Genomic DNA, 11,944 nt, shown 5'->3' on the forward strand with positions numbered 1-11,944 from the left:
AGCAAAAGTAGAAACGTCTCACCCTGGCATTTTAAAGCCTGATCAGTCTCCACTCTCTCCCTAGTTTAACCAGATCACTCTGTTTCCGCAATACATGTTGTTCTTTGCTACCTTTATGCCTTTGATTTGGCTGTTTCCTTACTCCTGAAGATCTTCCCCATTTTGACTCCTGGAAACGTCAGCTCGGTGCTGCATGAAGAGATATATCTGGGCTTCAACTTTGGTTCCATCCTCTAAAGAGCTGTGTTTTTGGCAGATGCTGCCCAACTCCCCAGAGCCTCAGTTTACTCATCAATGGAATGGGGATGGCAATACCTGGTTGGTAGGGCTGCCGGGACAATTAAGTGTGATGTCTCATGCTTTTTCCTGGCACACCGTTGGTGCTCAAAACTGTTGCTGTCCCACTCCTCCAAACCGTTTCAGTTGCCATCTCCTTCTGGCACCCCTCAACCACCTGTGACCTTGTTTCCACTCAACCCCCACCTGTGCAATTGTGACCTCTCTGTGGCATTTGCATTTTCTGCACGTTATTAGGATTGTCTGTGCTCTTGCTCCCTCTCCCTGTTTAGATTTGCACTCTTGTGGACAAAGCCTAAAACCCTTTTTCTCAGTAGCTCCCGCACTAATGCTACGAAGCTGGCGCAGTGACTGGCAGCTGTGCTCAAAGTATTTAATAAACATTTGTTGAATTTAATTGAAATGTCCGAAACAACCTGATCCCATTGTTATTCTGACAAATATCAGTCTTTTTTTTTTCAGATATATATATATATTTTTAAAGATTTTATTTATTTACTTGACAGAGATAGAGACAGCCAGTGAGAGAGGGAACACAAGCAGGGGGAGTGGGAGAGGAAGAAGCAGGCTCACAGCACAGGAGCCTGATGTGGGGCTCGATCCCACAACGCCGGGATCACGCCCTGAGCCGAAGGCAGACGCCCAACCGTGGTGCCACCCAGGCGCCCCTGACAAATATCAGTCTTAAGAGCCACAACCATCCCAGGCTGTCATGCATTATTCATGCAAGAGTCGCCTTCAGTGCTCTGGTTTCCTGGTCGTGAGGCAGAGGAGGAGGCCGGACACATTTACGTTTCAGAAGATCTTGTCTCTCTGCCCATCAGCCTGTCCTGGCCCCAGCGAGCTTCGCTCAGCATTGCCAATCACCCAACCAAAGTTCTTGCGGTTCTCTCTCACAGAAGCTCTGGCCAGAATACTGGCCTTTCGATGCAACTGCAGCTCAAAATATATTCTTTGTTCTTTCATATCCTTAGTGTTTCTGAAAAGCAAAACACTAGCCCTAAGTGCAGAACCAGAGGAGAGAAATTGTTTAGTAAAAGAAGACATACAATTGGCATGAAAAAAAATTGCCTGGGGAAAGGAAGTATAGAAAATCGGGATGTGGAAGTAGCTGGACTTTGCGTGAGAAGACACACAGAGTGTCCTCCTTTATTTTTATTTCTTAACTTGATAAAAAGTGTGAAGTTTATGCTGTCACTGAGTAGGTAGGCCTGTGATATTTATGTAGCTGATTCCGTGTACTTTGACAGGTGCACCACAATTCTGACAGTTAAAAACCCATCCTCTGCCTCTTCTCACACTGAACGTTGATGTATATTGGTGTGTTCTGGGAACATCCTGAAGCCACCCTCAGAGAACTAAGGATTTTCAGAGTCTTTTTAGAATATAAATCACACTTGGAATTGATTTACTTACAAAATGACATATTTCTGGAGGGACTGAACAGCCAACTGGAGATCATTTCAAGTTGAGTTGTGGGAAAATCCACAGTCTTGTTGCTCATACATATTATTCTTGTCCAGTTCCTATCAGGCGCTCACTAGTTAAGCAACCATATCTTTGCAGCTACTGTTCCCTCTGCTTACAATGCTTCCCATCCAAGTACTTATGGGGATAAGGTCATCTTTGGCCAAGGTCAAATGTTACCTTTCTAATTGCCCCTTTTTTGTTCCCACATAATTTGACACATCTCTTTCTAGTGCTGCTTTTTGTATTGCTACAGTTATTTATTTCTATGGCTGTCTCTTTTTCTATATTGTGAATCCTTCAGTGATGACAGAGATGATTTTCTTTTCTGAGACCATTTTCCTGCCTCTCTCTGTATTCCATGACCTGCATGGAAATTAAAACAAAGCAAAATCTGCAGGTTAATATCAAGGAATTGGCAGTTATGAATACAAACAGAACAGCTTAAAATTCTGCTCTACATGGACACCTGGGTGGCTCAGTCAGTTAAGTGTCTGCCATCAGCTCAGGTCATGATCCTGGAGTCCTGGGATTGAGCCCCGCATCAGGCTCCGGGCTCAGTGAGGAGTCTGCTTCTCCTTCTGCCTCTGCCCCTCCCTGCTTGTGTTCTCTGTCTCTCTTACTCTCTCTCTCTCAAATAAATTTTAAAAATCTTAAAAAAAAATTTGCTCTACAATGATTAGAATCATAGAAAACTGTAAAAAAAAATTAAATGGATACTATAAAAGATTATAATGGTGAAAGATAAGATGGATACAATCGAAACATAAGTAGTACCTGAAAACAAAGTGCCCAAAGAGATGTCAAGAATGCTTCCTACCCCCCCACCATCGCCTGATGGACTTTATATAAACAGGAGATTAACACCAATAGTATTCAGTCACACCCTTCCACCCCTCTATTACTTACTCTTGGTTCTCTTAGAAGCTACCCTTTTCCACTTACATTATTTCTACTTGTCTTCAAAATAGGTGGTTGAGATAATAGTTATAGTTCATATGCAATAATCGGTTTTGCTGCTCATTATTTATGTATTTCTATAGCCCAAATCTCTCCTTTTAACACTCATTATTCTCATTAAGGCCCTCTGATGATTTCAACAGAATAACTATCCGAGTTATATGTTCCTAAACATCTTCAAGTCTTAGAATATCTTCCATGAGAAAATAATAGGTTGAATGGACATAGCCATCTGATATCACTCTTTTTTCTTTAGAAATCCTGAAAATAGAATTCATTGTCTTTTGACGCGACTATGTGTTGTAATAGAGGAATATGAAATTATCCTAATTTGGGCCCATTGGGATTTTTTTCTACAGGTAGTACCTCTTGAAGAGATAAATGCATAGCTGAGAGATGGTAGATCAATGTTGTAAAATATCTATGTCCCCCCGAATCCTGTGTCCCATCCACCCGATTCCCACCCCCACCTTACTGCAAGAAGTGACTATTAAAATATCTAGGTAATCCACATAACACCAGAAGAAATTTCTTATGCACCAACAAGGAAACATAAATATATATTCTTATTTCCTCTTTTTACAAACAGGTAGAAGGAGATGGAGTGAAGATAATTATTTTAATTTGCTTGGAATGAAAGCAGGGTTTGGAAGACACAAAAGGAGGTATATTAGCTCTCAGATTAAGCTAATGCTCAATAAGAAAGCATGAAGGAATTAAAAAAATTCAAAAAGGATGTAATTCCTTATCTGCCATAAAAGAAATTCTAAAGTTATGCTGGAATAGATACATATAAATTGATGGTGATAGTACATGGAATATTTATGGAAGGTCTGAAGTTAATGATGAGTAATGCAAAAACTGAGTGTTTACCTTCTAAATCATCCTAGAGTAAAAAAAAAAACTAATATTGCTCATACATCAAAAATTCATAATAGAAAAGGGATCTCAAGGAAAAATAATGTTTAAAAGCATAAACGAGGATGACAGATCTGATATTATGACGGTCATCATGCTATCTGCTTTGAAATAGTGGTTTGATAAATTATAGTTTATTGGTCCCTTAGAAGGTGGTGAGATAAAGGGAATGATCTTTGTAGCGACTGAGGGGTGATGAGAAAAAGCATTTAAGATGTGAAGTTAAATGAAAAGCTGAGAAGTGCACTGGGATTGCAGCTATGAAATAAGTCTGGACAGGTGGAGGGCCAGGTGGCAGGGTGGCAGTGTTGAAATTACGGAATTTCTTTTTGTTTTGTTTTGTTTTTTCTTAATGAAAACGCCTCTTAGTTTTTGCTTTTGTATTACCTTTTCATATGTTAAATAAAAAATTACAGTATTAGTGCTTGTAATATATGAGACCATCCTAAGATAAATTTTTAAAAGGTTAAAAATCTCTTCCCACTGCCCTCCCTTCTAATCCTCCTGAGATGATCGACATTAACAAGCTGTTGTGTGTTTTTCCACAATTTCCTTTATGCTCAAACAGAAACATATATTTAGGACTTTTTTGGTTGGTGTTGGTGTTTGTTTTCATAGAAATGGAATGGTACTATAAATGTAACTCTGCAAATTGCTTTTCGTACTTAACAATACACCATGGACAATTAGAGACAGATTGATTTCAATCTTTCGAAGAGCCGCATGACAGTGCATGCTACGAATACACTGCAATTGAGTCGGGAACATTCCTCTTCCTGGGCATTTAGGTTCTTCCCAGGTTTTTGCTTCTATAAACCATGATACAATAAATCTCTTGGTAGATGTATCCTTATATATTGGGGCTTTTGTTTCTGTTAGGTAGATTTTCCAAAGTGGAATTTCTAGACAGTTGGTTCTTTTGTCTATTTAGAAAGAAAGAACTTGGAGAAAAATGTGTTTTTTTGTCAATTCATGCATGTTTACTTTTGCCCTAGTTTTCTGAGATGATCATTCTTTGTAGGACTAAAGATAAAAGTTTGAATTTGGCTTCTTCTAGGTCTTCTTCCTGGTCTATTCTGGATGAAATCTTGGTTCAGAAGAGGGGGACACATGCATTTTGAGGGAGAAAAGAAGGGTAATAGGAGGAGTCAGAGAAGTGATCAGGGCCAAAGGAGAAGAGAATTTAAAGAAAGACAAGTGGCCAAGAGAGTTAAATTCTGCTGAGACACAGAGGAGAAGCGTCCTTGTTGATGGAGAGAAAGGCTGTTCATGAACCTTCATACGTATCTTTGCTGAGCACAAGGTAAGATGGTACTTCTTCCATTCTTTTGCTGTTAGCCATAGCCATGTGACTTGTTCTAGTGAGTAAAAGGAGGGCAGAAGTGACATGTGACGCTGTGAGGTAGAAGACTGTAAGGGTCGAGCCTCAATTTCCCTAATAGTCTCTCTTTCCCGTCGCAGTGACTGGCGCTATTTTGGATATGGAGACTCTATAAACCAGAGTCCCTGAGTGAAGACAACATATGGCAGAGCCCCCTTACCTCCCAACCAATGTGGGATGGACCCATGTGGCTTAGGTGAGATAGAAACTGGATTGTTTTAAGCCACTAAGGTTTTAGGGTTGTTTGTCGCTACAGTATAACTTAGCCTATCCTGACTGATACCTAGAAAAAAGGTTCATTTGAGAAATACTGAAGTCTGATCTCAAGGGGGTAAAGAGTAATTAAATTGTAACTCAGCGGGTTAAAGAGTGGTTGTGTGGTAAGGAAGTGTAAGTAGCAAGTGTGGAATTCCTCTCAAGGTTGTTTAAGGGCTATCAGAACCCAGTTCTGCCAGTTAGTTAAATAAATGCTCTTTGGGGAAATCTAGGAATAATTCTAGAACACTTTTAAAATAAACCTAGAAACATTAACTGCATAAATAATGACAAAAACCAAGACATACACTGTAGAACTCTTTAGATATTGATTAAGATTCCAGGCAGCTTTTATGCATCTCAAAGCTTGCTGAAGATATAAGAATATCACACAATAAATTCCTCTGTTCATTTTCCAGATGAAATAAATTTCCTTTTACTAGTTAATGAGAATTATGTCAACATCCCTACAAAACCTTCGCTCCTGCTCTCTTCTTGTCTTTACGTCCAGAGGGTTGGAAGAGTGTCCTTTACCTTGATGGTTTGGCACTGCTTTCTGCTCTCAGGGGCTAGTTTGTGGAGTGGAGAAGCATCAGGTATGGGGTCGTGTTGGGAGATCTGGGGGACCTAGACAACTCAGGGTGGTGAATGCAGTGAGGGCTCTGTTATGATTGGGGCAGAGACAACTTGGCATAGTCCATAACTGGAAAAGGCCTATCAGAAATTCTGTGAAAGCAACAGAATAGAGGAAGGGTGTGTGTGTGTGTGTGTGTGTGTGTGTGTGTGCACGTGTGCACACATGGGCATCCATGTGTACCTATTTTACTGACGATGTCCCTTAAACCAGTGGTCCCATGACTAGTAAAATCCAGCAATATCCTGAGAATCACTCAGCTGTACACAGTCCAAAAGTAGAAAACAATGTTGGTAAGACCCTGGTTCCCAGCAGATAAGACCAGAACTGTCTCCTACTCAAGATGAGAGTTTTTGAAACCGCAAGTCACATGCCTTTAGGGGATTGTGAAATTGATTTAGAGCATCTTGGCTCAGGTTTTTTAAAAAATAAGATAAAATGGAATAGAAAAATCAGCATGCATTCCATGTCTTAAAGGTAAGGTTTTGTTTTTTTTTTTAATGAAACTTTGCTTCAGTGTGTTTGTGTGTGTGTGTGTGTGTGTGTGTGTGTCCCCAGTTGTGATCAACAGTGTATTTCTTACTGTGGATTCTGGGTCAAAACAATTTGAAACCTCTGGTCTAGAGCCTATAGGAAGGCTAAGTTTATTCTCTGAGGAGAGGGGCAGACCAGCACGACACCAAAAAACCCAAAGTGGGTGATGGCAAAATATGGGCAAAAACTGGACATTGTTGAGGAGAGAGCTCCTTAGAAAGCTAACATCAGTGGTACCACTGAGTGAAGCGGGGCTTCCCAAGCATGCATTAAGCCCGAGGTCTAAATGCGTGTGCACTGGCATGGCTGAACACAGTTTGTTAGGTCAATAAATGCTTAAATTGGTATACCATGTCAGTAGCAATTTGTATTAAATCCCTCTCCTTGATCTTGGATCAATTTCTTCCTGCATAATAAACCAGAGGGATCATCTGAGAGAGAAGCTGAAGGTCAAACCAAAAGAATGGTGCCCAACAGAAGGGCCTGAGGTGAGGTGGACGAGAAGGGAGCAGGGACAAGACTGACGGTGGGAAGCCTAGACGATTGGTCAGCTGCAGGGGCTCCCCAGCAGAGACCCTGCGGTGTTGAAGACCTGTTTTTAGGTGATTTGGCTGCTCAGGGTGAGGGCAAATCTGAGAGACGAAAGTACCCAGGAGGGGTCAAATATCGTTTCGTTTGTTACACGACTTTTTGGGTTTTGCTATTTTATTTTAGGATGACAATGCCTTTGAATCTTTCATTCAAAGCCACTTTGAATTCTTTTCCTAAAGCAGTGGGATGCAAGTGATAAATAAATAAATGGAGATGGGTAAGACTGTAGCTCATTTTATTTTATTTTAGGTCCTATCATCTTGTTTATACTATCCTGTGGCAAGTTTATAGGGTGTGGCTTTTTTCCTATCCATAGAAGTTTTAGAGAGCTTCCAACATGCCCAGTGATGACAGTACTTGGGATCCACAGATCTTTTAAGCTGTCATAATAGTTTTTATTAAATCACTACTTTCTATCTTTTTAATTTTAGCTGCAGGCATGATTTTCTGACCTCTGAGGACTGTTGCAGCCATAGAACCAGAATCATCACAGTACTGAGTGTTTTTTGTTTGTTTGTTTGCCCTTCTATTTTCAACACTTTGGCTGTGCCTGGCGTGCTGCAAATATCATCTCGCCATCCAGTCTGAACATGTAATTCTGGGTGTGGACAGTGTCCCCACCATTCAATTGCTGATATAGAAAAATTCTTTTTAGGCTATTGTCAGTGATAGAGGGCAAAACACACACTTGTTTGAACATTTACCTTTTTCTCCTTTGTTCCCAGGAATTTTATGAGGAGGAAAAGATCTTCCTTGGGAGAGTAGCATATTTTATTTAACCTAACAATGTTTAATGAATAGGAACATATTTAAGGCAAGTTATAACATAGAACAAGATTTTTTTTTTAATGTAGACATAAATCCTTACTAAAAAATTATTAACCTTCGTCATGACATTAATTGCCTTTGGTCACTACTTAACTACACTCTTTCCTTTATTTCATTGTTTATTTACCTGTTTATTTATTTACTACTTGCAGAGAAGACTGGTCTGTAAAGATTTGCCCTTTGGCCCGCTGCAGCCTCTAACAATTGGGGGCTGTCACTGCACCTGTTTGTGTCGTGGTCACTTGTCCTCTTGCATGCTTGGCTCAGATGAGCTCTGAAACTGAGACTTCTGCCTACTACACCACGCTGCTAAGTTTTTAAAGGATCTATGCTCATCTTGCCTGATGAACATTCAAAACTTATAGGAAAAAAACAAAATGAATTTTAAAATCCAAACAGATTCATCTTAAGTGCTACTTTCCATTTTGTAAACATTCATATATATATTGTGATAAAAGATAGAAAACATCTAAGGAAAAAAAAAAAGCTGTATGCCTGTCCTGTCTATCCATGTCCCTGTCGCCTTCCCCCAAGGTGCCAAGAGAAGTTTTCTTAAAGGGAGGTTTGGTTTGCCTTTGGAGACAGCAGAAGCGAACTTTAAAGATAACACGGTTTACATGTGTGCTGGGATTCTTAATCACCTCTTCCTTCACTGGCTTGAAAAATTAAACATGCCATGTCCCATGTACAACCAGATGTGCATGGCTCCTCATTGCTTTGAACAGTTCCAGAACCGTAGTAATTTGAGTTTATCTCAAAAATTACTGAACTGCACGGCAAGAAATTAAACTAAAAATTACGTTCATCCATCACCTTTTATGAGCCATGGAAAACTACATGGGGAATAAATCTTTGCAAGCAAGACAGTTTCTGTTATAAGTGGTTCTTCTCACTTCAAATGCATTAATATTCAAAACCATAACCTGTCGCGTGCTCAGCTTTGTGTGAGAAGGGGAACAAATCAATCCCCTCCTTCTGTTTACTGTGTTGATTAACACTGTTCTCTCTGAGCCTGGGGTGTGGGGAGTAGCGCTCTTTCTGCCTTAAAGGGGTAGGTACCCAGGAAGCCCAGAAAAGAGGGAGGGAATCAGCACTCATCATGAGCCTGCTGTGGTCCGTGGTCAACAATCCTAACAGTTCCAAGAGGGTTTTGTTATCCTCACTTTCTGGCGGAGGAAAATAAATCTCAGAGAGCCCGTGAAACTCTGGCAAGCTACAAGGCTAGTCAATGTGAGCCCAGTCTGAATCCAGCTCAGTCTAACTCTAAACACTCCTCAAAAAGCAATCAAAGGAAGCAAGAAAGTGATGCCCCAAGCAACTGGAATCCTTCAAGTGTCTCCAAGGTGGGGAACGGAGAGCTCTGCCTATGGCCGATTCCTAAAGACAGCCCCTCCACTCCACTCACAGGTAGTCCAGAAGTCACAGCAAACTGTCCACGCTCTGTGAGATCGTCTGGCTTGTGCGTGAGGTGCCATGAGTGACTGGGGCCATGTGTCCCCACAAAGCCCTCGTGAGGGTGTGGGAAGCTCTCATCTCAACTTGTTCTGAAGCACTGCCCTCCTGCCTGGATGACATCCTTATTCCTCCGTGTCTGGCCGTCAGTCCCCCCTCCCGAACCTCCTTACAGTTATCAGAGTCAGAATAAATGTCTTTCAAGCAGAAGCCCACTCTTTCCACCCTTTGCAGAAAGTCACCTTGCAGTATCCCCAGTTGGCGACTGTCCCAAGGGCACTACTCCCTCTTTTCTGCACTCTGCTTGGCCCCTAGGCACTAACTGGTGCTCATGGGAAAAAACCAGAAGGCAATTCTCCAAGATGAAGGCTGTTCACACAGCAGCCTTAGTTGGTGTCTATGTTGCACGGCAGAGAACAGTCTCAAACCTTCTCCACAATCAATCTTTGTAAACAACCAGAATGGTAACTGTGTTCCTGGCCCATTACAGAGGGCCTCAGATGCTTGGTCACCCACTCCCCACACAGAACAGCAGGTCCCCATCAGGTGATGCCCTGGGACAGCTTTTGTAGAAAGTGTCCTCCTGTGAATGACACAGCCCAGCATCCCCTGTTGGGCTCAGAGTGCCCACTCTATGGACTCCCTCACGTTTCCCAGCTCCTCAGCCCCTGGCGTGTCCACCACACTCACCTTGCCAATCGGCTTCCCTGCTCCTGCCCATCAGCAGCTCAGCCTTCCGGAGAAGAAGCACGCCATCACACCCAGTAGTGCCACAGACAACCCCACTGGCCCCGGGGTCGGTGATCCTTCCCATCCTCTCTCCCTAACTCCAGCTCTTGCAGCAGGCTTCTGAATTAATGATTCAGAGCTCCTGGAAGGTAGGAGCTGGGCTTTGTTTACATTTGTGGTAATAATATGTTGAATAAATGATGTAAATAAGCAAACAGGATAAAACTAACCTGGGGAACCTGGCGCAGTTGGTAAAGCGGTCGACTCTTGGTTTCAGCTCAGATCAGGATCTCAGGGTCGTCAGATCGAGCCCAGTGTTGACCTCCACACTCAGCAAGAAGTCTGCTTGTGATTCTCTCTCTCCTTCTTCCTCTGCTCCTCCCGCTTGTGCTTTCTCTCTCTCTCTCTTTCTCTCTCCCTCAAATAAATAAATCTTTAAAAAAACTGTTTAACTTGGGTCCCGAGTCCTCTCTCCTGAGAATCCTAATCAAGAAGGGAGGGAGACAAAGTTAAATTGGACACTAACTGATTTTTTTTTTTAAGTCCTGAGATCAGCACAGCCCCATATATTACCTCATGTGATGCTCACTCAAGTCTGTGAGGAAGATAACACTCTTTCCACTTTTCGGGTCCAGAAAAGTAAGTGGTTCAGGTTCACCTAACTCTGCAGCTCAAGTGCTCTTCTGTTTGCTCTCTGACTTCCCACCTGCCGTTCCAACTTCCACCCTTATCTCTTCAAATTCTCTACCAACCCAGCAGCTTACGAACCATTGGTGTCAGTGGAGGCTCCTTGGCGGGAAACACATTCAGCCTCGGCGGACAGTGAGATGAAGAGATCCCCCAAACTTTCACTCTCTGCTGACACTTGCCAAAGAAGGCAGGAGGGACCTGAGCCGCGTATTAGTTTGAACCTGTTTGATTTTGATTGCAAGTGACAGATACTCAACTTCAAACAGAGAAAGGAAATTGTGTGTCAAGTACCTAGGACATCTGAGGCACATTAGTGGCATGTTTGGATATGAAGCTCCAACAACGTCATTAGCAGGTGGCCCTCCTCTCTCTGACCAGGTTTTCCTCCCCCCAACCCCCAACCTCTGGTCTCTGTCTAAGCTGCTTCAGAGCACGGTCCATACCTTCATCTATATCCCCCGGGCCAGGCCCAATGATCACTCACTGAATAGATGATTGAAGAAAACCCACTTGTCCTCTTCAAGTCCAGACTGGCCAAGTTCACTGCTGGCGGTAAGGGGAGGCAGTAAGAACAGACCTGAGAGGAAGCTTCTCTTTGTGTATTTTTCCCCTTAGTTTTTAATTCTAGCACTGTTTGCTTTTGTTCTCCAGTGATTTTTGACAGATCTCTTCCTTCTTTCACCTCCAATCAAGAGTTGGCTGGAGTGGGGTTGGGGGAGAGGTCAGGATGGGCCGATGGGGAGGGACTGCTAATATTTGCAGCAGTTTTTAGAGGAGAAGCAAAGGTTCTATAATTAGACTGTGGTGATGATTGCACAACTCTGTGGATCGACTAAAAAGCAGTGAATTGTACACTTTAAATGGGCAAATTGTATGGTATGTGAATTATGTCTCAACAAAGTGGTTTTAAAAAAAGATGTCGAGGGAAAAAAATACAGAAAAGGGTAACATTACAACATAGAATAAACAGAAAGTCCACTATATATTACCTTTCCCCACATTTACTCTATACTTACCATGTTATTAATAGGACTATCTACAGTTACCATATGTTGCTATAATTATGTAAAGGAAAGAAAAGGCAGAAACTTGGGTCTGTTTTCTACATGGTGATCTCCTCAGTGCCTAGAACAGTGCCTGGTATGTGGTAGGTGTGGCAAGTGGCAGAAAATGGGCACAAATTCTTTGTAGCTCCTCTCCTCCCCTGA

General features: G+C 42.1%; 1 long non-coding RNA gene across 3 annotated transcripts; it reads right to left on the reverse strand.

The window, feature by feature from the left end:
• Positions 1-846: 846 nt before the first annotated feature.
• LOC117796748 lies at positions 847-11,190 on the reverse strand. 3 transcript variants are annotated; one of them, XR_004621408.1, is made up of 3 exons: positions 10,620-11,190; positions 10,277-10,529; positions 847-1,276 (listed from the first exon to the last, which is right to left on the reverse strand). It is a non-coding gene; the product is annotated as an uncharacterized LOC117796748 (long non-coding RNA). The 3 variants fall into 3 exon arrangements; XR_004621407.1 differs by having other exon boundaries at positions 847-2,130; XR_004621406.1 differs by having other exon boundaries at positions 847-2,130; positions 10,008-10,529.
• Positions 11,191-11,944: the final 754 nt, after the last annotated feature.

This window comes from Ailuropoda melanoleuca, chromosome 16 (assembly GCF_002007445.2).
Source record: "Ailuropoda melanoleuca isolate Jingjing chromosome 16, ASM200744v2, whole genome shotgun sequence".
In the NCBI taxonomy this organism is placed as follows: domain Eukaryota; kingdom Metazoa; phylum Chordata; class Mammalia; order Carnivora; family Ursidae; genus Ailuropoda; species Ailuropoda melanoleuca.